Here is a 27,462-nt window from a genome sequence, read left to right on the forward strand (position 1 = left end):
GATTAACCGCGTGTTTACAAACCACTCTTCGTCTTTTTCATTTTTCGACACTTTTCGACGCGCAATCTATTTCTTCCTTATTTCTCGTCATTCTAGTTATAGGACATAGAATTTTATCTACTTCTTATCTAATATTTCTTAAACGAAAAGGAAAATTATCTAAGTGGTTAAGTTAATAGACGTTGACATTTTTCTGGTTCGTAGTAATAGTTGGATTTGTACGTGGACCGGGTTATTGGAGCCAAACAGTACTCAATTATATTGAGACCAAACGAATCCTGCCCCTCTGCTGCATCTTTTGGCTATTCGAAACGTGGGCAAAATCAGAAAAGTCTATTAATTGGATAACTTATTATAATTTTTCTTTCCTTTTTAAAAACTAATAGGATATTCAGTGAATGCACCGAGCAAGACGTTCGCCGCCGGTCATACGTTCACCACCTGTAACTCGATCAAGACATCGTTTAACGAATATCGCCGCCGTTGATTTTTCTTTAGAATCGTCATCAAGTCGACCAAATCCTCAAACTCAAATTTCCGATAATCCAGTTTTTGAAACAAACCTCACAATTGAGAATCCGGAGAATATTCAGGAACGGTTTGTAGATCCCGAACCATTAAACTTTCTTTCGGAACCACCAATCATTCAAACAGAGATTGTTGAGGAAAGAAACCATTAAATCAGAAACCTCTAGTGATTCAGATACAACACTTCCAATCATGAAAAATCTAGAACCTCTAAGTATGGAAGACCGAATGAGAGCTACACGCACGGGCCAAGGTCATGCCATTATTAAACCAGAAGTTAATGCTCCAGATTATGAAATCAAAGGACAAATTCTACACATGGTGACTAATCAATGCCAATTCAGTGGTGCGCCGAATGAAGACCCAAACGAACATCTTCGTACGTTTAATAGAATTTGTACACTATTCAAAATCCGAGAAGTGGAAGACGAACAAATCTATCTCATGTTATTTCCCTGGACTTTAAAGGGAGAAGCCAAAGATTGGTTAGAATCGTTACCTGAAGGGGCGATTACTACATGGGATGATTTAGTTGAAAAATTTCTTAAACAATTCTTTCCGGCATCCAAAGCCGGAAGACTTCAAGGAGAAATTGTTACGTTCGCGCAAAATCCAAATGAAACATTATATGAGGCGTGGACAAGATTCGGAAGGATGTTGAGAGGATGTCCTCAACACGGATTAGATACTTTTCAAATAGTACAAATCTTCTATAAAGGCGTAGACATCGCCACACGAAAAGACATTGACATAACCGCTGGTGGATCCATTATGAAGAAAACCGCAACTGAAGCTTACAAAATTATTGATAACACAGCCTCCCACTCTCATGAGTGGCACCAAGAAAGAGATATCGTTAGATCATCTAAAGCGGCTAGAGCCGATTCTAGCCATGACTTTGATTCCGTTTCCGCAAAAATAGATGCTTTCGAAAGACGAATGGAAAAGATGAATAAAGATATTCACGCAATACGAATCAGTTGTGAGCAATGCGGTGGACCACACTTATTGAAAGATTGTCACTTTGAACCAACCATGGAACAACGAGAGAATGTTTCCTACATGAACCAAAGGCCTGGAAATAATTATCAAAATAATTATCAACCGCCAAGGCTAAACTTAAATCGAAATCAAAACATTCTTTACAATCCAAAATGACCCGAAAATAACTGGTATAACCAACAAGGTCCGAATAACCAACCGACTTAAAACAACACTTTCAATCAACAAAGACCTAGCTTGTATAAACCACCACAACAACCCTAAGAGAAAAAGCCAAATCTAGAAGAAATGATGGCAAAGCTGATTGAATCTCAAACACAATTCATTACATCTCAAACCCAAACGAACGAGAGGTTTGATCAGTCATTAAGAACTCAACAAGCTTCCATTTTGAATCTAGAAAAACACGTAGGTACTCTTGCTAGCATGATGAGTGAGAGGGAACAAGGAAAGCTACCGAGTAATACTGAAGTAAATCCTCGGAATGAGAATGTTAATATGGTTTCAACGAATTCTGAAAAACCAGCACCAGAAGATGGGAAGGTTTTAGATGAGAGTAACAATGAAGAAGTTACACCACCACCACCCGAGTATTTAAAGCCAATGGTGGCACCATACAAACCACCCATCCCGTTTCCAAGAAAAGGAGTTGAGTATGAGCAAGTGATAGGTAATAAAGATTGTGATACCTCTGGAAAGAAGAAGAAGAAAAAGAATAAGAAAGTGCAAGAAACAAAAGCCGTAAATATAAACCCGGTGAAGACAGTTCCACCAAAACCTCCACCTAGGGTAGGTGATCCGGGTGAATTTATTGTTCCTTGTCTACTTAGTGATTGTGTCATGTATGATGCACTAGCAGATTTAGGTGCAAGTGTAAGTGTTATGCCTCTTTCCTTATATAAGAGATTAGGTGTAGGTAAGTTAAGTCCAACGGATATGAGTGTTCGACTCTTTGATCAAACCATTAAGCACCCAGTTGGAATTGCTGACAACCTACCCATTCAAGTAGGTAATTTAACCTTTCTAGTCGAATTCATTGTCATTGACATAGAAGAGGACCCAAACATTCCTCTAATTTTAGGTCGACCATTCTTTGCGTCCACCGGGGCGTTATTTGATGTAGGAAATGGAAGAATGACACTTAAAAGTGGTGACAAATCTATCACCTTTATGATTCGAAAGTCTAAATCTCCACCAACCAAAACCGTTGAACCAGAAAAAATGATTGGTAAGAACCATGTTGTTTTACCAACTCCAACGGTAGTGCTTAATAATAATAAAACGCCTAAGTGTGGGGAAAATGAAGTAACACCTAATGATGACATGATAACAAAGAACCCCGTTGTTGATACGAAATTAAATGATCCCGTTATTAATAGTTCAATGAAGAAACTTATTAAACGGATTCGCGATGCTAGAACCAAGGGGAACTTTAAGTTATGTAACCGATTAGTATCCAATCTGTCGCCTAAAGAAAAGGCAAAGCTAGTTGAAATTGTGGATATAACACATGAATCCGACCAATGGCTTAAAGAAAAAGTCACAGATATGCAAGTTGATTATGGACCAAGAGAAATTGACGATGAAGCTAATCACAATTTCGACACCACAGCTACCTAAGTGTGGGGAGATTCAAATGTTCTAAAAGGAAAATGTTGTCGAGAGTTAGTTGTTCTGTTCTCGTGTAGTTCCGAGAATGGAATCCGATTGGTCTTTTCCACTAGCAGACACTAAAGAACTAGTTTTCTCCCTCCATTCTGAATTTTTGTTTTGTAGGTTTTATATAAAATTAATATGTTTTTTTTAATTTAAGTTTTGTGTGAATTTTAAAAACAAAATTCACTTTAATTCATTAAGTTGAAAAAAATGATTTCTAAAATTCGTCGTGAGTTGAAGACTAGGTCATTAAGCCGAAATTGCTTTACCCGAGGGCGGGGCGACAAATTTTGTTATCATTATTTTTAATTTTATTGATCTAAAGGATGCCAAAAATATTATATATTATAAATTTTTGAACGTGGGGTTATGTACCAAACTTCAAAAATATGTATATATATGTTTGTATTTTATGTTATGTACACAACAGGGTAAAACAGCGCACTTTCAAAGACTGTCATGAAGTTCAGCAAAAGCTACTGATTTTGACAAGACGCAAAAAAATCAAATGTGAAATAACAATATGTTTGCAAACTCGGTATTTTTAATCACTTTTCTACACTAATCACCCTCATGAATTTAAATTATAGTCTGATTTCATGCAAATGAGGGCATTGCATGATCTTAAGTGTGGGGAAGGGTTATAAATTCTCTCAGGTTTATACTTGGTTTATTTGCCAAATTTTGTGAAAATTTGAAAAATTTTCAACTAAATGAACTCAAAATCATGTTTATACATATTTATGAATGATGAAAACTATTTGTTAATACCGAAATTATCGTTACCTCGAAAAGGACATAAATTGAGAAACAACATAAAACGCTTGAATTCATTTAAAATGGAATAAAGGAGAATAAAAAGGCAAAGAAAGAAACTAAGTGTGGGGAGAATGTACCAAGTTATTCAATTAAAAACTATCTATCACATATTTTTGTACAAGATTATTGCAGGTACTTTTGTTTTGGATAATACTAATCAGTTTTATCCGATTTACTATAATACTTTTGAAAGAAAGATGGATCTACACGATGAATCAATTCCATCATTTGAAGGAAGTAAAGTCTTCCGAAAAAGACACGCGCTTCTTGATTTAGGTCATGAAGTTGTCGTCCAGACCAGCTGTAGGTTGACGAAAAATCTAGAAAAGTCATCTCTAAAATCAGCAGGAAATCCACGGACCTCAGCATCAAACAGGGTCGCCATGTGGTCAGATTTATCCTAACCATGAGAAGGATTTATCTCGTACAATGGGGGGCACCGTGCAAATTAGCTTGATAAGACTAATGAATCAGATCCCCAGAAAGGATAATCTCCTTAAAGATTAAAAATCAGCTTTTAAGACTGATATTACTCAATCCTAGAGATTGACCTTAAAGATTGAGAATTCAAACTCATGGAATTCAATGATATCTAAACTCGAGCTTGAACGAGAAAATATTTTGATCAAAATTAAAACCGATTTGTTTTCTGAAAACCCATTTTCAATGCGTTCATTACCATTGAACGTAAAATCCTGAGAATTCATCAGAATTCATTAGGTCACCTGAACCAAATCGGGTGTCAACCGTAAGAACGGTGGTTGCATAGCATTGTCGGAGACAGGACCTTGTGCCAGACAGAAAAATCATAGGATGATCTTTACTATTGCTCCTACCAAGGATAGTACTAGCATCCGACACGTTAAAAGACCATAACCAAAAGCATGTCATTAGACATTGCCTTAACAGTTTCTTGTTCATCGCTTTCCTTTACAACCGGACGGTAGTTTGCCGAAAGGTAATATACGGAACAAGTAAACTGGATGTGTGCTTTCCGATACCGGGATAGCAGTGGATTACACGAACCTAAATGTTTTAAGCCAAAATATTGATCCACAAATATATTTTGCAACACCAATGGTGGATCAAATCAGAAAACTTATCTAGGGTAAAAGCTAGATTGAATTTTCAAAAGATCAAATGTTTTCATAAAGATTCTATTTCCTAAAGGATCTAAATTTTTATAGTCATGTGGGACTGTAAACCGCCTTTCAAATGTGCACTTTGCTTTGGAAATCGAAAGTAAATCGGCTATTTGATTGCAAGTGTCGCTGACCTAAACCCAAGGCAACTGTGGATGACACACCCACCTTTAACCATGGTTCTATTGTTAATATCATTGTTTATACCGCTCTATCAAAATCACTGATGTACAAAGTGTGAAGAATAAAGAAGTGATTCGTGTGATGTATTATATTATTTCAAGACTGTATTGCTTGAGGACAAGCAACGCTCAAGTGTGGGGATATTGATAAGGCTAAAAAGGAACATATATTTCATAGCAAAATCCCCCAAGAAAGACAAGATTTTAGTTGCAATTGTTCCATTTTCGAGTAATATTCGTTTATTTTAAATAAGTGCGAAGACAAAAGGCGAAAACGAAGATTTGAAGACGCAAAGGTCCAAAAAGCTCAAAAGTACAAGATACAATCAAAAAGGTTCAAATTATTGATGAAGAACGTCTAAAAATGACAAGAGTACAAGTTACAAAACGCAAAGTACACGATATAAAATTGTACGAAAGGGCGTTCGAAAATCCGGAACCGAGGCATGAACCAACTTTCAGCGCTCGACGCAACGGTGTAAAAATTACAAGTCAACTATGCACAAGAATAAAATATAATATTTAAATAATTCATAATAAGAATAATATTAAATAATAAAAAGTTGTTAATTGAGCATAGTTCAGGGGTCGTAAATGAAAATTCAATTTCTAATTTCGCTATAAAAGCGATGATTTACGATCAAAATTGGGGAAGACTTTTTTTTTTTTCGATCATTTTTTTTTCTATCTTTTTCTTACTTTTCTATATCAAATATCAATATCTATATTTATAATTGTCTATCATAATGTTAATGTAATCAGATATAACAATAATCTTAATTTTAATTTTAAATTATGATAATAATAAGATTTATGATAGAGATTTTTGAGTATGTAAGTCGAAATTCTGTCCGTGTAACGCTACGCTATTTTTAATCATTGTAAGTTATGTTCAACCTTTTTAAATTAATGTCTCGTAGCTAAGTTATTATTATGCTTATTTAAAACGAAGTAATCATGATGTTGGGCTAATTACTAAAATTGGGTAATTGGGCTTTGTACCATAATTAAGGTTTGGGCAAAAGACCGACACTTGTGGAAATTGGACTATTGACTATTAATAGATGGGGGGTATTGTCTAATTGAGTGACAACTCATTGGAGTCTGTCGAACCTATCTTCAAATTAATTATCCTAATAATTAATAATGAGTATGGTTGTCCTATTTAGTGACGTTCATATGGAATCTGTTATAATCATTTAATTAATCAATTGGGTTGGGTAATTGATTATTCATTCTGATCAAGTGGATGAATTAATATTCATAAACTAATTAAAACAGGGGTGGATTACATACAGTGATAGCCGGTGTAATTGTTGATAGAAGTGATAACTGCGTCACAGTTTAAATCCTTAATCAGTTGGAATATTTGACTTCGGGTATAAGGGTAATTTGACGAGGATACTCGCACTTTATATTTATGACCGATGGACTATTATGGACAAAAACCAGATAGACGTATCAAATAAACCAGGACAAAGGACAATTAACCCATAGTAATAAATTAAAATCAACACGTCAAACATCATGATTACGGAAGTTTAAATAAGCATAATTCCTTTATTTTATCTCTTTTTCGCATTTTTAATTATCGCACTTTTATTTTATGTCATTTAATTTATCGCACTTTATTTATTGTTATTTACTTTACTCTTTAAATTAAGTTATTTTTATATTTTACATTAGGTTTTAATTGTGACTTAAGTCTTAAAAATCGACAAACCGGTCATTAAACGGTAAAAAAAACCCCCCCTTTTATAATAATAATACTACTAGTACATATATATTTTTTTGTATTTTTTACAAATATTGTGTGTAAAAATATAGCGTTAAACTTCACTAGCTCCCTGTGGAACGAACCGGACTTACTAAAAACTACACTACTCTACGATTAGGTACACTGCCTATAAGTGTTGTAGCAAGGTTTAAGTATATCCACTCGATAAATAAATAAATAACTTGTGTAAAATTGTAGCATATTTAATAGTATTTCGCACTAAAAATAATACTATTTCGTACCCTCACGCTACAACATCAGCACCCATGATGAATCATCCGCAAGACACTTACGGAGATGGGAAACAAGAAATGTATTATGAATCCCCGCAAGCTCTTCGGGTAATTCCAAACGATACGCAACTTCACCAACACGAGCTAAAACTTTAAAGGGACCAATAAACCGAGGAGCTAACTTTCCCCATTTTTGAAATCGAATAATACCCTTCCATGGCGAAACCTTAAGCATCGCCATATCGCCTTCTTGAAATTCGATCGTTCGTCTACGTTTGTCGGCATACGACTTTTTCTATCTTGAGCCTTTTTCAAATGTTCCCGAATAATATCAATCTTGTTATTCGTCTCTAAAACCAAATCGGTACTCCCGATTTCTCTTTGACCCACTTCTCCCCAAAAAATGGGAGTTCGACACCTCCGCCCGTAAAGCATCTCATAAGGTGGCATCCCGATACTAGTATGATAACTATTATTGTACGAGAATTCCACCAAAGGCAAATGCTCATCCCAACTACCACCGAAGTCAATAATGCACGCCCGTAACATATCTTCCAAAGTTTGATTCGTACGTTAGGTTTGACCGTCCGTTTGAGGATGATACGCCGTGCTCAACTTCAATTGTGTACCCATATCCTCATGAAACTTTTCCCAAAATCGAGATGTAAAACGGGTATCTCGATCCGAAATAATAGATATAGGAACCCCATGTCGAGCGACCACTTCCTTGATAAACAACTGAGCCAAGGTCTCCGACGATATCGCTTCTTTAATGGGAAGAAACAAAGCACTTTTCGTCAATCGGTCAACTATCACCCAAATCGTATCAAATTGGGTTCTCGCCGTCTTAGGTAACTTTGTTATGAAATCCATGGTAATGTGCTCCCATTTCCATTTCGGAATTTCTAACGGTTGCAATTTACCATACGGCTTTTGGTGTTCGGCTTTTACTTGCAAACACGTGACGCATTGCTCAACATACTTCACAACATCACGCTTCATGCCCAGCCACCAATAATCTTTCTTTAAGTCAAGATACATTTTCGTCGCGCCCGGATGAATGGAATATTTTGACTTATGTGCTTCATCAAGTAGCACTCGTCGGTAATCACCCATCTTAGGCACCCACACCCTTCCTTGGAAAGACAACAAACCACGCGGACCCATAGTAATAAACTCCAATTGGCCCATGATTCGCTCCGTATGCTTGTTGTGAACATAAGCCTCTATTTGAATCTCACCAAGCTTTTCAAGAAAATCGTTGGTAATAATCAAACGTAACGATCCAACTCGTATCGCCGGATGTTGACTCTTTCGACTCAACGCATCCGCGACCACATTCGCCTTACCCGGATGATAAAGTATTTCACAATCGTAGTCTTTCACCACATCCATCCACCTACGTTGGCGATAATTCAAATCTCGTTGATTAAAGAGATGTTTCAAACTCTTATGATCCGAATAAAACGTACACTTGACACCATACAAGTAATGGCGCCAAATTTTCAACGCATGCACAACCGCCGCCAACTCAAGATCATGAGTCGGATACCTCGTTTCATGTTCCTTTAATTGTCGAGAGGCATAATCGATGACTTTACCTCTTTGCATTAGAACACACCCGAGACCATTTAAGGAAGCATCACAATAAACCACCATGTCTTCAACACCTTCCGGTAACACTAACACCGGAGCTTGACACAACTTCTCTTTTAACAATTGAAAAGCAATTTCTTGCTCGTTCTCCCAAACAAACCTCGCATTCTTCCTTGTCAATTTCGTCAACGAAGAAGCGATCTTAGAAAAATCGTGGATAAACCGACGATAATAACCGGCCAATCCGAGAAAACTTCGGATTTCAGTAGGCGTTGTCGGTCGTCCCCAACTCTTCACCGTCTCGATCTTCCCCAGATCTACTTGAATACCGTTTTCGTTCACAATATGACCAAGGAATTGAACTTCCCTTAGCCAAAATTCACATTTGCATACAACTTCTCCTTTCGTAGCGTCTTCAATACTTCACGCAAATGATGTTCATGTTCGTTCATACTTTTCGAGTAGACTAGTATGTCGTCAATGAACACTATTACCGACTTGTCCAACATAGGTTGGCACACTCGGTTCATAAGATCCATGAATGCCGCCGGTGCATTCATAAGACCAAAGGGCATAACTACAAACTCATAATGCCCGTAACACGTTCGAAAAGCCGTTTTCTCTATGTCTTCCTCACGGACCCGCATTTGGTGATAGCCGGACCGTAGGTCGATCTTAGAGAAATACGTTGCACCTTGAAGTTGATCAAATAAATCGTCAATCCTAGGTAATGGATAACGATTCTTGATCGTCACTTTATTCAACTCACGGTAATCAATGCACATACGCAAACTACCATCTTTCTTCTTCACAAATAACACCGGAGCGCCCCATGGCGAAGTACTCGGTCGAATAAAACCCTTCTCGAGCAACTCTTAGGTTTGATTTAACAACTCTTGCATTTCTGTTGGTGCTAAACGATAAGGAGTTTTAGCAATGGGAGTAGCTCCCGGAACCAACTCAATACGAAACTCAACTTGTCTTTCCGCCGGAACACTCGGTAATTCATCCGGAAAAACGTCTTCGAATTCACTAACAACCGGAATTTCACGAATAGTTGGTGGCTCATTGCGAGTATCAACAAAATGAGCAAGGAAAGCCATGCCACCGGTAACAACAAAAGGACGTGCCCGTGCAAAAGTGTATATCGGCACCGGTCTCCTTCGCTTATCACCATGAATAATTAACTCTCCCCCACTTAGGGTCTTCACACGAATAAACTTATCATGGCATGCAATATCGGCTCTATAACGATCGAGCCAATCCATACCAACGACAATATCAAAGTCGCCCAAGGTCATTGGAATAAGATCAATTTTAAAGGTTTCGGCACCAAAAACAACATCACAATTTTCACACACATCAACCACTAGCACCGTCTTGCCGTCCGCTATTTCGACTTCTATCGGACGACTTAACTTAGCTAACGGTCTATTAAGTTTAGGCACAAATTTAGGAGACACAAACGACAAATTTGCACCGCTATCGAAAAGAATCCTCACCAGATTAGAATTAACCATGAAAGTACCTGAGATAACTTCGTTCGATTGTTTGGCTTCATCATTAGTCATCAAGTAGTTACGACCCCTAGCCGTACCCGCCGCCTTCTCTAACCGCTTCACATTGTCGTTTCGCAAGTCGGGACACTCCGGCTTCTTATGCCCTTCTTTGCCGCAATTAAAACAAGTGACTTTGTTTCCGGAAGATGGTTTCGGACACTCACGAGCCATATGACCCGGTTGCCCACAATTGTAGCACGTATAAGAAAACCCACCGGTAGTGCCCTTCTTTGAACTATTGACACTTTCGGCCGCCCTCTTGCTCTTGCTCTTCTTGCTTGAGGCGTTAGAGTAACTAAAACCTTCAAACTTTCTTTTGGAAAACATGAAATCACTCTTTCTTGGAACCTCCGGCTCAAAACCCCGAGCCAACTCAAACAATTCATCAAAAATCTTAGCCATACCCCGACTAATCTTCCCCTTGTACTCATCATTCAAAGTACGGTAGATATCCTTCATGAGCTTATGATCATCACCAACATATTCCGGGCAAAAATGAGTCTTTGCCAAGAATGTAGACTTGAGGGTAACCAAATCCATGGAACCTTGTTGCAAATGGTGCAACTCATCCCGGATTCTATCGAGGTCGGAAGAAGTTCGGTATTCTTTGAAAAACTCTTTCTTGAAGTCTTCCCAAGTCAAACCCATACATTGTTCTTCACCATACAAGTTGATTTTATCGTCCCACCACAACTTAGCTTCTTCGCATAACATGCTAGAACCATACCTCGTCTTCTTTTCGGGAGGACATTCCGCGGTACGGAAAGCTCCCTCAATATCGGAGATCCAACACGTACTTTTTAAAGGATCCCGCACCCCATTAAACATCGGGGGTTGAGCATCCTTGAAGTTCTTGTAGTGGAAGTCCCGCCTTCCTTCGCCTCCTTCACCGCGAGGATAGATATTCCTAGCGTGAAGGGCCTCTTCGATAGTGGCCTTCATTCGTTCATTTATCAAATCGGTCACCTGCCCATCGACCGAATCTTGAAAGACCTTTCGGACGTCCGTAAGAAAATCCGCTTTTAACTTTTTAAAGACGGCCTCAACCTTGGCCGAAAACTCGGCATCCTCGCTTGTACTTCCGTTATCATGATCGGGACCGTTTCTCGTCTTCATTCTATAAAACGAAATAGTTAAACCACAAAAACGAAAGGACAATTACATGTGTATATACATATATGCCACACTACTCCATCTCGCTCAACAATCATCGTACATTGCTTGTTTAACCCAATTTGCACTCGTAGTAATGGTAGCTAGTCATTACTACGCGAGCACGTCGCGCTAACTCGCTAGTACAACGTCCATCTCGCTTGATGATTGCTAAACACAACACAAACAAATAGCGCATGATTAGTTCACATAAACCTATGCACTAACCATCCCGATCCGACCCAAAATCCTACAAGTCCCGCATACACGCGCACACAAAAGTCTAAGTCTAGGCGCCTATCTCAAGTCACCTAAATCCCTTAGACCATGCTCTGATACCACTTGTAACAACCCAACCCGTTAACCAACCAAAAACGCGGAATAAAAAAAAATTTAAAACTGATCTGGAGGGTGCGCGGCGCGCACCACTGCCTGTGCGCGGCGCGCACAAGGCCTGAGATAGTTCTGATCAAAATGTCCATTTTTCGCGAAAAGATCTTCGACTTCCCGACACTTTTAGACCGAACGCTTTTCACAACAAACTTATATATGTAAAACTAACACGAATCAAACATAAAAATGATGTTTTACAAGCGGGGCCCACACGACCCAAAATACAAGTTTAGAGTTTCGACCACCCAAAAAGTTTAAGTTCCAAACTACACAATGAGCATGGCGTTTGGGATTAAACTACCCAACTACCGGTCAAACTCCAAGAGCTACTAAAGCCAAAAGCGTCCCCTAGCATCAAGCGGGATCTCTAGTCCAATACGATGCCCTTACCCTTGTCCAAAACCGAACCTATAAAATGGTAAACAACGAGAGGGTAAGCAAAGCTTAGTGAATGCAATAATTATACGAATACATATATAATTATACCTACTTGCATACACTTACACAAACCGCAAACATGCTAGCAACACAATTAGCTTATCGTCACATTAACAAGCTATAATCTCCAATACCACAAGCTAGCAACAACCGTATAATAATATAACTCGCAATGATATAATATGCTTACAACACAAGTAACCATGGTCAACCAATAGTACAAGGGAACGGCGCTCGCGAAAACGCAATCGGTGTTCATAACATCCATTAGGGCACTTAACACCTCGCACCACTAACCCCTAGGGTGGCACCTTAACACTTCGGCGCATCACCCCGAGTGGCATCTTAACACCTCGATGCAACACTCGTTATTTTACGGAGTGGTGTCTTAACACCTCGACACTACACTCCTAGGTGGCATCTTAACACCTCGATGCTACACCCGAGTGGCATCTTAACACCTCGATGCTACACCCTTCACGAGAAACGTGGTGTCTTAACACCTCGACACTACACCTTTCACGCTACAACAATTAGATACATTATATACATACGCATATAATTATTCCACTCACCTTAACAATTAGATGACGATTTCAACCTCCACAAGCTTCAAAGCAAAGTACCTAATATAATAAGTACTTGATCAACACACAAGCTAAGTAGACTCAATACTAACACTTACACATGAGCATTTAATGACTTAATATATTAAATCGCCCATTTATACCAAAACCGCCCAATTAAAGTCAAGACCACCACTAATCACTTAAAAGCTAGTGATTAAGGTCCAACAACACCAACTAATACATAATTAGGGTAATTCATACCCATCTTTCCAAACTAGGTCAATTTATTACCCAAATAACCATTTTAAGACAACACACCCATTTTGGGTCATCCACTAACTAACCAACACCCATTTACTAAATAACTAGGTGTGTTAGCAATTAACTCACCAATTAGGGTTCATAAACATCATTTAATACTTTGAAACCCTAGACTAGTCACCAATTAGTATTCAAGACTCAATTTTACCCAAGAACACCCAAAATCACCAATAATGGGTTTTGTGTTCATCATTTACTCAAACCCTAACCCTTACACTAAATTAAAGTAAGGAAAATAAAATTAGAACATACCACAACTACCACAACGAAGCTATAGATAAGATGAACGACTTTAATGCTTGAACTTTAACCCAAAACAAGCTCCTTCCTCTTGGATTTAAGCCTTCTCTCTCAAAAATCATAATCTCTCTCTAGAATTAAAGTTAAAGTGATAAGGTTGTTGATAATGGAGTAATGGTGCTCCCCAAACTGACCTATCTGCCTTTAACCCGTCCATAAGTGAATTTACCAAAATGCCCATCAAAATGTCTGATTTAAAAAGCTGGAACCCGGCTACAGTAAGGGGTGCGCGGCGCGCTCCCTTTAGTGTGCGCGGCGCGCACTAGGCTCAGCTCACTCAGTGACTTCTGTTTAACTGCACAACATCACCCACACTCTATGTAATATATTTACACTACTGTACAAACTGATTAGGGTCTTACATCACGAGCGAAACTACACTACTCACGATCTTGAACTTGGAGCCGTTGCCTTTGTGCTCAAACTATGGAACATTATCTGTATGGAACCAAGAGTACTATCTTCACCGATCACAAGAGCCTCCAACACATCTTTGATCAGAAGTAACTGAATATGAGACAACGTCGATGGATTGAGACGTTGAACGACTATGATTTTGAACTTCGTTACCACCCTGGCAAGGCAAATGTTGTAGCCGATGCCTTGAGCTGAAAGCAGAGAATGGTACCACTTCGTGTCCGTGCCTTGAACATAACCATTCAGACGAACCTCAACAGCCAGATCCGCGTAGCTCAAGAAGAGGCTCTCAAGGAGGAGAATATTTCTCAAGAGCACTTGAACATTCTCGTTTCTCGATTTGAGGTCAAGGAGACTGGACTCCGATACTTTGCCGGAAGAATTTGGGTACCTAGTAATGGAGATTTACAAAGCCTTATTCTAGACGAAGCTCATAAGTTAAGGTATTCGATTCATCCAGGAGCTGGTAAGATGTACCACGACCTCAAGGTTCAATATTAGTGGCCAAACCTCAAGATAGATGTTGCGGCATATGTTGGAAAGTATTTAACTTGTTCCAAGATCAAAGCCAAACATCAGAAGCCATATGGGTTACTTCAACAACCCGAAATCCCGCAATGGAAGTGGGAAGGAATAACAATGGACTTCATCACGAAGCTACTGAAGACGGTGGGCGGTTATGATACCATCTGGGTTATCGGTGACTGTCTTACCAAATCTGCACACTTCCTAGCTATGAAGGAAACTGATACGATGGAGAGACTGGCGCAACTATACATAAAGGAGATTGTATCTCGTCACGGTGTACCCTTATCGATTATCTCAGATCGCGATACCCGTTTTGCTTTTAGATTTTGGCGTTCTTTACAAGAAGCCTTGGGAACACGTCTAGAAATGAGTACAGCATATCACCCACAAACCGATGGACAGAGCGAGCGCACGATTCAAACCCTGGAGGACATGTTACGTGCTTGTGTTATTGATTTTGGGAAAGCTTGGGAGAGACATTTGCCTTTAGCCGAATTCTCTTACAACAGCAGCTATCACGCAAGCATTAAGGCCGCACCTTTTGAAGCATTGTATGGTCGTAAATGTCGTTATCCTATCTGTTGGGCCAAAGTAGGTGAAAAGCAACTCACCGGTCCTGAACTCGTCCATGAAACTACAGAGAAGATTGTCCAAATTCAAGCGACGCTCAAGACGGCCCGTGATCGTCAAAAGAGCTATGCCGACCTTAAACGTGGAGATCGCGAATTTTAAATCGACGACCGCGTTATGTTGAAAGTAGCACCTTGGAAAGGTGTAATCCGTTTCGGAAAGCGTGGGAAGTTGAATCCGCGATATATTGGTCCTTTTGAAGTCTTGGAGCGTGTTGGACCCATTGCTTACCGTTTGGACCTTTCGACTCAGTTGAGTGCTGTTCACCCCACATTCCAAGTGTCGAATCTGAAGAAGTATCTTGCCGAACCAAAACTCGTCATACCACTCGAGGAGCTTACAATTAACGACAAACTCCATTTCGTGGAAGAACCTGTCAAAATTATGGACCGTGAGGTCAAGACCTTGAAACGCAACAAGATTCCGATCGTCCGAGTGCGATGGAATGCAAAACGAGGGTCTGAGTTTACTTGGGAGCGAGAGGATCAGATGAAGCAGAAGTATCCTCACCTCTTCACAACTCTACCTTCTACCTCAGCTTAAAATTTCGGGACGAAATTTTCATTAACAGGTGGGTAATGTAACGACCCGACTTTTTCTACTTACTTTTGTACTTTGTGCTTTCACGAAACTTCGTATTTGTGCGTACTGAGCTATACTATATTCTGGGAGCTTACTACATGTGGATTACTTTCGTCTATACGTGAAAATGTGCCTTTAAGTTCGTAGGGTACTTAACTTGATCCCGGAAGCCTTTATGACCATTGGTGTCACTTGACGTATAGAACGAACTGCGTACTATGTACACGAATAACTTTGGTCATAATCGGAATATTATGACTATGAAATACTAATTGTTATTTTATAATAATAATTACTTGGGTTTTTGGATGCTTAATTACGCTTAGTAATTTACTAGAGCACACTATTAGTCTTGTTGGAGTTTCTACCTTGTTGGACTTTAGCCCACCTACACTAGCTAGTGGACTATTTAATTAGCCCAATTATAATGAGTTAGTGACCCATAATAATGAAAGACAAATGCCCATTTATTAGAGGGAACATACTAGCATTTTTGTTAAGCATTATCCTTAATGTTGCATGGGATCCTAACATAAGCACCAACTTTAGACAACCATTAACCAAAAAGCAAAAAGGTGTCCCCCTTATCCCCTCCCAAACCCCACGGTCTAAACACCTCACTACCACCTCACTTTCTATAAATACCAAGCTTATCCTATTCATTTCACACTTGATTTCATTTACAAATTACACACACTTACTCTCTAATTCTCTCTCAAGTCTTTCTCACTCTAAAAAGTGTAAGTTTTAAATTTTTCTTTCTCTTCTTCTCCTCTTCTCATCCACGACATCATCATCATCATTTAATGGATCTAGCTTTTAGCTTTTGATCTTGTTATATCTTGTAGATTCAAACTTGGGTTTGAATCCTTCAAGAACATGAAAGATTCAAGCTTTCTAGCTTTGAATCTTCATTTACTTGTTAGATCTAGCTTGTGATTTCTTTGTTTTGTTATAAAGATCAAAACTTGTATTTATGATCTTCATGTATCTTAAAGATCCAAGCTTTATGCTTCAAGATCTTCAAGAACACTAAAGATCTAAGATTTCTAGCTTAGGGTTTCATTATTATGTTAAAGATCTTAGCTTTTTAGCTTATGGTCTCATTACTTTCATTATTTTGTTAAAGATCTTAGCTTTCTAGCTTATGGTCTCATTAATCTTGTAAAGATCCAAGCTTTCTAGCTTAGGATTTTCTTAATACTTGAGATCTAAGTATTATTGTAGATCTCACTTAATTGGAACCTTTTTGTGTTTGTTGTGATAATAAATATCAAGTCTTCATCATCATATATGATGGAGATGCATAAACTTGTGTAAAATGGACAAAGGTTGAAGCTTTATTGGATCTATGCAATAAAGAGGCAATCTTAATGTTCAAAACTTGTAGAATGATAGATTTTACTCTTAGTTGTGTATTGATGGTTGAACCTTGGTCAAAGTGATGCTAAAACATCAAAGAGTTGTACACTTGAAGCTTACAAGCATCAAGGATGAGAACCGTGATGAACATCAAGCACCAAGAACTTCACCGGAGCACTTGTTTGCTATTTTCGGGGTCTGATCAGACTCCCGGGCTTCTGAAAAATTGATTTTCAGATGTTTCTTTTCGATTATATGACTTTTCGTTTAGGCCTTGACTTAATCCGATATACGGTTTAGGATTTATAGCCTTCCGAAAGTCACTACGCCTTTGTAACGTTGTGCTAAAATTTCTGACCTACTCGCACTTAAACCATCGCGACGGTCAAACGAAGATGAGTTAGGTTCTAAAAATTTGTCATCGGTTAGAGGACTCACATACAGAGCCATAGCCACTGACTACACATCTTTTAGATTTGTATAGATGTCGTAACAGCTGTCCGAAGTCAGCCTTTTGTTTCGATCTCTATTCTTGTTAAACTTATCTTAGTGTTGATGAATGATGATGATAATGATGATGTTGATGATGACATTTAAACCTAATTTATTCACTTTTAACCATTTTGGGACAACATACTGACCTAGTGACATTTGACTTAGGTTGACGACCTTTCGGACCGACTTACTACCTGCATACGTTTCATATCGACTTAACTGCTTATTCACTGTGACTTATAGCATCCATTTACTACTTTTTACTATTTTTGGGACTGAGAATACATGCGCTTTATACATTTTACATACTATGCACGAGTAGTTAAATTTTACATATGTGTGGGTGATATAACGGCACAAAGATTACCCTTATCTCGGTAACGTTTAATCATTGGTTTCCTAACCGTGAACGCGAATCTTAGATATGGATCCATAGGGTTTGACAACCCCACTCGGGCTAATCGCTGATATCGCATATTTTATACACGTTTTTCTTAGCGATATCGATCACATTTTGGTCCGTTCGAATGCGATTTGGCGGTTATAATGATGATATTGAGAACCTCCGAGTTTGAAGAGTTTATTGTGGAAGAGTGGAGTTTTATATAATTTTTGAGGCATGTTGTTAATCGATTATTACTACTGGTGCTCCGGGGTTGGAAACGTTAAGTACATATCGGGTATTTTGGTTTTAAATTATTATTAGTGTTGAAAAAGTGCAAAGGAAGGTTAGAATCAGAACACGTTGTTTGTCGCGGAGCGGAGACTTATGTCGTGGCGCGATAATCTTAAGGTTTCGTTTTCAGGAAGGGGTTTAAAGAAGCGTCCAGAATCAGTTATATGTTGCGGCGTGACAAATTGGGTCGCGGCTCGGTAATTGCCTAGTTTCAATCTCAGGAGAGGATTTAAGAATGTCCCAGTTTAAGTTATTTGTCGCGGCGCGACAATTTTGGCCGCGGCGCGGCGGTAGGTCGGTCCAGATATTTTTGGTAGGTATTTAAGGCCCGAAAAAAGACCCTAATATTCACTTTTGCGTCCAGACGAATTCCAGCAGTTTTTTGACGAACCAAGGTGATTTTTGGGGAATCCCAAGGTCATTCTAACGCATCAATCATTCTGGAAACGCGTCTCGATCCGTTTATCAATCAAGAACACAATTTTCATTAGGTTTAATTCTTATCTTCATAATGAATACTCTTAATTGTTTATTGGTGATTTTGGTTTTAGCCATGATTATTGGCTAAGCTTTTTAATGTTTATCTAGATTGAATATTCATATGTGTTTGGATGATACTTTAATGTTTTATTGATTAATGCATGATAATTATGAGTTTTGATTAAGAACCATTCTTGTGGGTGTTGATTATTGTTACTAGGTTGATTAGTGATCTTGTTTGAACAAAGGGAACCCTGTTTCAATTTAGTACACTAGTTTTCAATTGATTTGTCTTAACCAATTGGGTGCTTACTGGACCAAGGGGGTAAACCGGGTAACATAGATTAAACAAAATAGGGGTGAATTGTGTGGAGCGAACGCGTAACCAATTGAATCTTAATCTTGTAATTAGTTAATTACTAAGTCACAAATGAAAGAGGTCTTTGGTGAAAGGGAACCTTAAGCCAATAAATCCAAGTTTGACGTGTTTGCTAAAAGTAAACTCTGGATAAACCGACTTTGTAGTTGCATGTATTGATAAATTGAACTGTAGCTTAATAACAAATCATCCGACACTACGAATAGAAGATCTAGGCCAACATTCTTTTATCTATTGAATTCAAATATCTTTACTTTCCGTTGAGTCTGCATTTATTTCTTATAAACTTAAAAACACAAAAATATTGTCCTTTACTTTTAATCAATCTTTGATTTGGCTAATCATTAAATAGCCACCAAAACAATTATCTCGTACTTTCGATTTTCATAGATTAACTTAGTTTATTTTATTAGTTGCAATCTTAATTCTCACGTTAAAAACTGTCCTTGGAACGATTTCGGAATTACCAACTTATCCTATTGCACGATCGGGTACACTGCCCGTTAGTGTGTAGTAATCTTTAAACCGGTATTCTCCAAGATAAATTATATACTAGATTTCACACATCAAGTTTTTGGCGCCGCTGCCGGGGACAGTTGTGTCGAAAATTAAGATTGTTATCTAATTGTTCTTAGTTTAGTTTTAGTTATAGTTTATTATTTCTTTTTGTTTATTCTGAGTTGAATCGGTGCGTTTAATCAGTTGTTAGTTATGATTTCGCAGATAACAGGTAGTACATGTCACATACGCGTTCTTCTAATTCTCCGATTCTTCAACCATTTGCAGAACCAGAAAGAGATTTATTCAGAGCGTTAAGTCAAGAGCAACAGTCTACAGTGGATTCATCTTTTTCTTCGAGTGCTAATATAATTAATTTGGGTAGTAGTTCTGAGACTGTGGTGCCCGATACACCACCTGAAATCAGAGAAGAAGAAGAATCTTACGTTTCATTAGATCTTTTCGAGACTGAAGATATGGCTGGCCAAGCTGATCAACCAAATCGTCCTCAGACTATAGCAGAAAAGTTAAAGGCCACCCGAGGGGGCCAAGGCAATTCGATTACTCAACCAAATATCACTCAGCCTTTCCAAATCACAGGGCCGATCCTGAGTTTGATTTCTTCTGACTGCCAATTTCATGGCAAGGATAGTGAGGATGCTAACGTGCATCTTCGTATTTTCAATGATGTTTGCAACTTGTTCAAGCTGCATGAGGTTGCCGATACTTCGATCAAGACAAGGCTTTTTTCCTGGACTCTTAAGGGAGAAGCTAAGAGATGGTTAGATAAGCAACCAGAAGGAGCGATTACTTCTTGGGATATGTTGGTAGATAAGTTCTTATCAAAGTTTTTCCCTGCGTCTCGAGCTGCTAGACTTCAAGCAGATATTTCTCAATTCAGACAAAAGAGCAGCGAGACACTATTTGACGCTTGGGACCGTTATTCTAATATGTTACGCTCGTGTCCGCAACACGGGTTGAATGATTTACAAAAGGTCCAGATTTTCTATAAGGGGTGTGACATACCAACTCGTCAGAGTATTGATCAAGCAGCAGGTGGAACTTTAATGGACAAAACCGAAGAAGAGGCTCTAGAGATTATTGAAAAGCAAGCTGCTTACACTCACGAATGGCATCAAGATCATGAGTCAACTCGTTCAGCGTCAGTTAAGAGAACCGAAACCACTGGTGCATATGATGATTATGGGTCTATTAATGGTAAGTTAGACAAATTTGGTAGACACTTTGAGAAGTTGGAGAAGGACATGCATGGTATTAAGGTTGGTTGTGAGTATTGTGGGGGATTACATTTAGGCAAAAATTGTGATGCAGGTTTGACTATGAACCAGAAAGAAGAGATCGCTTATATTAGTCAACATAACAACAATCAGTTTCAGGGACGTGCAAAGTTTAATAGGAATTTCAACAATCCCTATAATCCTCAAGGTAATCAAGGTTCGAGATTCCATCCAGGTTCTAGTGGAGGATATCAATAGCAAGCTCCCGGGTATTTTCAAAAACCCCATGCCGAAGAAAAAAAGTCCAACCTTGAAGCTATGATCGAGAAGCTTGTGATGTCTCAAACTCAGCTTGTTACTACTGTTACTCCAAACAATGAGAAGAATGATCAAATGTTTCGAAATCAACAAGCGGCTATTCAGAATTTGGAGAAACAAATTAGTCAACTTGCTAATCAGAATAATGAGAGGAAACCGGGGGAGTTACCGAGTAAGAAAGATAATAACCCGAAGAATAGGCACGTTAATGCTATCACCACTCTAAGTGGTTTAGCATATGATCCACCGCGAAATCCAGATGAGTATGATTTACCAGTACCGTTGGTTAAGGATAGTGAGCCGGTTGTTGTTAGTGAACCAGAGGGGGAAAAGGAGCCGGAACAGGTGATTGAGAAAGTTGTGAGGGTACCGGAAACTGTTGCTGCTAAACTGGTAGTTAAAGAGTATTAACCACCGCTCACATTCCAGAGGAAGCAGAGATTGGAGAAGCTTGAGGCGGAAAAGTCCAAGTTCATGGACTTGATTAAAAAAGTTAACATAAATTTGCCTTTTATTGATGTGATTGCAGGTATGCCCAAGTATGCAAGGTTTCTTAAGGACTTGCTAACTAACAGGAAGAAGCTGGAGAACGTGTCTTCAGTAAGGTTGAATGCCACATGCTCAGCGGTAGTTGCAAACAAGCTTCCTGAGAAGCTTGAGGATTCTGGGAGTTTTACCATTCCTTGTTTACTGGGTAATTTGGATTGTATGAGGGCGTTGGTAGATTTAGGGGCTAGCATAAATTTAATGCCCTATTCTATTTATTTAAAGCTAGACCCCGGGGAGTTGAAACCCACGCGTATGTCTATTCAGATAGCGGACCGCTCTATTAAATTCCCTCATGGAATTATTGAGAATATGCTAGTTAAGATCGGGTCGTTGGTTTTCCCGGCCGATTTCGTGGTGTTGGATATGGAAGTGGATGAGAGGATTCCACTTATTTTGGGTCGGCCATTTTTAAATACTGCTAGGTGTATCATTAATGTCTATGGCCAACAGTTGACCCTTAGGATAGATGATTTGCATGCAACTTTCTCAATCGACCATGCTTTAAAATACCCTGCCTACACTGATGATACATGTTATTTTCTTAACACTGTGAATGTCCAGTCTGAGTTTTTGCAGGAATTCCCAGAGTTACAGGGTTCAGGAGAATGTTTCTTGGTTGAAATTGATGAAGAGTTGCAGGTTGAGGAGGTGGATATTTTGACCACCTTGATGGAAAACGGCTATGAGCCGACTGAGGAGGAGTTCAAAGAACTCGAACGTGATGCGGATTACCGGAGCAAGTCTTCAATTGAAGAACCTCCCGAGTTAGAATTGAAGCTACTTCCAGATCATTTGGAATACGCTTATTTGCAGGAGGAATCTAAGCTCCCGGTAATTATTTCTTCTTCTCTTACTACAGGTCAGAAAACTGAGCTTGTAACCATGCTGCAGGCCCATAAACCGGCCATTGCATGGAAATTTCATGACATTAAGGATATTAGTCCCTCCTATTGCACCCACAAAATCCTAATGGAGGATAAATTCAAACCTGTGGTGCAATGACAAAGGAGGTTGAACCCGCACATGCAAGATGTCGTGAAGAAAGAGATCATTAAGCTCCTCGATGCAGGTCTGATTTACCCGATCTCTGACAGTCCTTGGATTAGCCTGGTACACTGTGTACCTAAGAAAGGTGGTATGACTGTTACCACTAATGATAAAAATGAGTTAATTTCCACTCGGACTGTCACGGGGTGGCGTGTTTGTATTGGCTATCGTAAGTTGAATGATGCCACACGCAAAGGCCACTTCCCGTTACCTTTCATGGATCAAATGCTAGAGAGGTTAGCGGAAACAACTTTTATTATTTTCTTGATGGTTTTTTGGGCTATTTCCAAATTCCTATCTCACCCGAGGACCAGGAGAAAACTACTTTCACGTGCCTGTATGGCACATTTTCATACCGACGCATGCCCTTTGGCCTTTGCAATGCTCCGGCCACTTTTCAAAGGTGCATGATGGCCATATTCCATGATATGATAGAGGATTGCATGGAGGTGTTCATGGATGACTTTTTGGTCTTCGGTGACACTTTTGAATCATGCCTTCTTAATTTAGAACCGATGTTGGAAAGGTGTGAAAAGTCTAATCTTGTGATCAATTGGGAAAAGTGCCATTTCATGGTTCAAGGGGGCATAGTTCTCGGGCACAAGATTTCTAAGGACGGTATTGAGGTGGATCCCGCGAAGGTAACAGCTATTAAGAAACTTCCACCTCCCACCGATGTTAAGGGTATTCGGAGTTTTCTCGGGCACGCCGATTTTTACCGGCTGTTGATTAAGGATTTTTCTAAAATTGCTAACCCGATGAACAAACTCCTCGAAAAGGACACACCGCGGAATTTCTCCGAAGAGTGCCTAAAGGCATTCGATCTTCTTAAGGAGAAACTGATCAATGCACCCATCATAAATGCTCCGAATTGGTCCCTTCTATTCGAGCTTATGTGCGATGCTTCTGATTTTGCTGTTGGCTCTGTTCTGGGTCAAAGGGTCGAGAAACATTTCTGACCCATTTACTATGCAAGCAAGACCTTGCAAGGAGCACAATTGAATTATACTACCACTGAAAAGGAGCTCCTTACGGTGGTCTTTTTTTTTGACAAGTTCCGGTCCTACTTAGTCTTATCAAAGACTATAGTCTTTACGGACCATTCTGCTCTTAAGTACCTATTTTCAAAACCGGATGCAAAACCTCGACTTCTTAGATGGATCTTGCTTTTGCTAGAATTCGATATCGAGATCCGGGATAAGAAGGGTGCTGAAAATCTAGCGGCTGACCACTTGTCTAGACTCGAGAATCCAAATCTCGAAGTCCTTCACGAATCGAGTATCCATGATGATTTTTCCGATGAATATCTCATGGCGATGGACAAGGTGGACGAGCCATGGTACGTGGACATTGCTAATTATCTCGTTGGGGGATTCTTGGAAAAAGGGTGGTCACATCAAAAGAGGAAGAAATTCTTCAGTGACCTTAAGTACTATTTCTGGGAGGCCCCCTATCTTTTTCGTTGTTGTCCCGATGGGGTTATCCGCTGGTGTGTTTCCGGTGAAGAGTGTATGCGTATTTTGACCGAGTGCCATAGTGGTCCTACCGGTGGGCATTTTGGACCCCAAATCACGGGGCGTAAAGTCTATGATGCTGGCTTCTTTTGGCCGACAATGTTCAAGGATGCCCACCGGATTTTCAAATCGTGCGATTCTTGTCAAAGGGCCGGTAAAGTCACCAAACGGGATGAGATACCTCAACAAAGCATCCAAGTATGTGAGGTATTCGATGTTTGGGGAATTGACTTTATGGGGCCATTTCCGAAATCACAGAATTATAGTTACATACTCGTTGCCATTGACTACGTGTCTAAATGGGCCGAAGCTTTAGCTACAAACGATGCACGCGTTGTGATTTCTTTCCTTCAGCATTTATTCTCTAGATTTGGGACTCCTAAAGCTTTAATTAGCGATAGGGGTACTCATTTTTGTAACGCCCAAATGGAGAAGGTATTGAAGCGATATGGAGTTCTCCATAAAGTTTCTACTTCATACCATCCCCAAACGAGCGGACAAGTTGAGAATACCAATCGAGCTCTTAAAGGAATTCTTGAGAAAACTGTGGGGTCGAATCTGAAGGAGTGGGCGAATAAGCTCGATGAAGCTTTGTGGGCGTTTCGAACCTCCTACAAAACACCGATTGGTACCACTCCTTATCGGTTGGTTTATGGAAAAGCGTGCCATCTCCCATTGGAGATTGAGCATAAGGCGATGTGGGCACTTAAAAAGTGCAATTTGGATTTGAAGGAAGCCGGTCGCCTAAGGGCGGGGCAATTGAATGAGCTTGGTGAATTACGCCTTGATGCGTATGAAAATTCGTTGATTTATAAAGAGAAAACCAAGCAATGGCATGATAGAAGGTTAAAGGGTCCGAAGGAGTTTAATGAGGGCGATCGAGTGCTCTTGTTTAACTCTAGATTGAAGCTTTTACCCGGAAAGCTTAAGTCCCGGTGGACGGGACCATTTGAGGTTGTTAAGGTGTACCCATACGGTGCGATTGAGTTGAAAAATGTGAGTGGTACTACCTTTAAGGTTAACGGACATCGAGTGAAGAAATATTTCGATAGTCCATTGGAGATTGATGACGGGGTTCACGTTGAACCCGATCCCAACGCCACTTGAAGTTGGGGAAGAGTTGTGTGAACGACTCGTTAAATATGGTTCACATTATTGTATAGTTTGTATTAATAGTTGTGATCACGGGTTTGCTGCACCTTACATGCTAAATGATTAATTATGATAGATTTCTTGTCATTTTTGTTGGTTGTTTTGGTTCTTAAAAGTGATTTAAGGTTGCTGAATAATTCTTACGTCGAAGTATCAGGTCACGCACATTGCCGCGGAGCGACACATATGGCCGCGGCGTGACATATCAAAGTTTTCAAAGTCAGGAAGCCATTTAGAGTGGGTCAAAACCAAGTTCATTTCCGCGTCGCGACAAATGTTGTCACGGCGCGAGTTTTCATAGTTTTTGAGGTACACGTATTATTAAAGAAAATAGAATCAGGTATTGCATAACTCCGCGGCGCGGCCACTAATGTCGCGGCGCGACATTCCTGCTGTGCAGGTTCTCACCCGACGGTTAAGATTTTAATTCAAATGGGTCAACCCGACCCAACATTAAACCCGACGGATTCCACCCTTTTTAGGGGTTTTTGGATCTGTTTTCACCCACTATTATTATATTCACCTCTCTAACACAGTTAGAGCTCTCAAACCCTAAGTTCAATTATATCTAATTCTTTCCTAATTTCTTCAATTTCTTGTTCAATCATGTCGGTTAAGGTCCGATTTTGCTATTCTCTTGCTTTATCTCTCATGTTTCTTGATTAATTTTATTAATTCTAGGGTTCATGTTTGAAATTTTGTGGGGTTTGTTTAATTGAGACTTTTATGCCTTATTATGTGATGAATTGTTGATGAATATGATATTATTGTGTTTTCTTCATGAATTCTTGTGTAGTTTATGCATAATATTGATTCCTGATATTAGGATAACGATAAATCCGAATTTGATGTTGAATGTTTGGGGATTTTGTTTGTGAGAGAGATGTTTGCTACTAGATACATGTTTAAAGATAGTGTGGGGTGATTTGGGTGGATCATATGTGATTTTGGTAATTGGTAAAGCATGATGATTTTTGTGATTTGTGAGATGTTTATTTGGTTGTTGGAATTGTTTAATCTTCTTGCAAGTTTAGAAGTTAACTTTTGATTATAGGATTGATTTATTGTAGGTTGGTGAATTAATTAGACGAGGTGTGAATTTGGGTTAAGTGAGGATTGTTTAATGGGGCACTTACATGATATAGTGTTTTGAGAATTAGTTTGATATTGGTACCATGGAACAAAAACACATGTTTTAAATACTTGCTTTCGTTTAAATGCCTAATTGAAATTGAAACGAGTATTAATGGTAGTTGATGCAAGTATGTGGAACATGTTGGTTTGATTATTATAATTGTCCTAACGCTAACTTTTCAAGGTTTTGTGTTTGGTTTGGTTCTTGTTTCATGTGTGCAGAGAAGCAGAGTTGATGTCCCTTCGTCCTCAACATCTCAATCACGAAGGGATGAAGAGAGAAGAACGAACCCAGAGATTTGGTTGCAAAGAGTTGCAGAAAACTATTCACAATACTTTGAATTTATTTCAGTTTGAAGTATACAAGCGACTTGGTATTTCAGTTGGGATGAGATGAATAGAGCTACTAGTGAGATCAGGGATGAAATTACTAATATGTTAGAAATGTTGAGAAACAGAGTCTATCTGGGAACTTGGGAACATGCTATGTCTTTGAGAGATGACCTTTATCGTGAGTTGGTGGTTGAGTTTTTCTCCTCTTTAAGTGTGCGTTCAAGAAGGAATCCTACGGATCAAGGGTTTATGACATTTCAGCTAGGTGGAGAGAATCGAGCCATGAGTAGAATGGATTTTGCTCGAGCACTAAATTTGTATAAGGAATTGGATGAGAAGTCTTTAACACGGTACTTGAAAAAATAAACTGAGTTTATAGGACACCCGAAGGATTATAACGAGCGAGACTTTTGGTATGAAATTTCGGGTTTGACTCCTTTTGTTTCCAATGAGTCGAAGGGGT

Source organism: Rutidosis leptorrhynchoides, chromosome 4 (assembly GCF_046630445.1).
Source record: "Rutidosis leptorrhynchoides isolate AG116_Rl617_1_P2 chromosome 4, CSIRO_AGI_Rlap_v1, whole genome shotgun sequence".
NCBI lineage: Eukaryota > Viridiplantae > Streptophyta > Magnoliopsida > Asterales > Asteraceae > Rutidosis > Rutidosis leptorrhynchoides.